The following is a 1,183-nucleotide window of genomic DNA, read 5'->3' on the forward strand; positions in this document are numbered from 1 at the left end:
ACATAAGGACATTTTCATAAAACTGTATGCTGTATGTTGACCAATTTGCCCCCACGTTTCCCAACTTTCCTCTTTCCCACCTCTCTCCCCTCCTATTAGTATCTTTTGTGATTTTTTTTTTCAGATGGTCTCACTATGGGGCTCAGATTGACATGAACTTACAACATAGCCAAAGCTGGCCTCAGTTCTCCTGAGTCTCCCCAGTGTGCCCTATACGTAATAAAAAAAAAATGACTTTGTTTAGAACAAAAGCTTGTGTTTATTCTCATTTAAATATAACCTTACAATGTCTCTTTCCTACTAGCGTCTCAATAAAATATTTGCTGTTAGCATCACATAGCTCTGAATCTGACCTGGGACTCATTGGTGTCTCTACTTGTAAAGGTTTGTTAAATGATCAAAGGATGTTTCTTGTCTTTTGGGTTGTGAGCCTGATCTTTAACGGCTGTGCCAGCTTCTCCAGCCCCAAAAGGTAGAAATAACTTACAAGAATCTATTAATTTTACCAGGTGGGTATTTTGGGAAAAATACAGTGTGTTAGATTCAAAACATGCACATAAGACAATTGAGGAACTTTTCCTGCAAAGAGAGATAAGGATTTGTTCTTCAATAGAAAAAGCATATCAGGCTGGGGAATCATTTAAGAGGCCATACCAAACAGAACTAGAGTTGGCGGTAATTCCTGGTTCTTCTGGTTATACAGCCTCGGGTGTGTCAGTTTCTCTAAGCCTCAGTCTTCTTATCTGAGAAATAGAAATCACAACACAATCTCAATGGTTGTTTGGAAATATAGCAAGGTAGTACCCACAAGGTTTAGATCCCTTCCATGTGAAGCCACCATATGTGTTCAGTAAATGTTAGATAAATGTTTTACTTTTTGCTCATTTTTATAATTAGGGAATTTTTTCTTACTGATGTAGATTATATATTCCAGATGATAATCTTCTTAGTAAAAGAAATTTTTAGCATTATTTTGTGTGTATTCACTACTAGGAACCGAAACCAGGGATTGTGTTCTACCACTGTGTAATGTATTCCCAGTCTCATTTTCAGTAAGTTTTATCTCAGAGAGCTATATCAGCTAATATATTTTTTTAACCTCTGACATACAGAAATTTGTTAGCTATGGAGGAAAAACAAGTTTTTTAGCTTCTGATATATAGAAATTTCTATAATTGGCCTC

This window comes from Nannospalax galili, unplaced genomic scaffold (assembly GCF_000622305.1).
Source record: "Nannospalax galili isolate Female #2095 unplaced genomic scaffold, S.galili_v1.0 scaffold63, whole genome shotgun sequence".
Lineage (NCBI taxonomy): Eukaryota > Metazoa > Chordata > Mammalia > Rodentia > Spalacidae > Nannospalax > Nannospalax galili.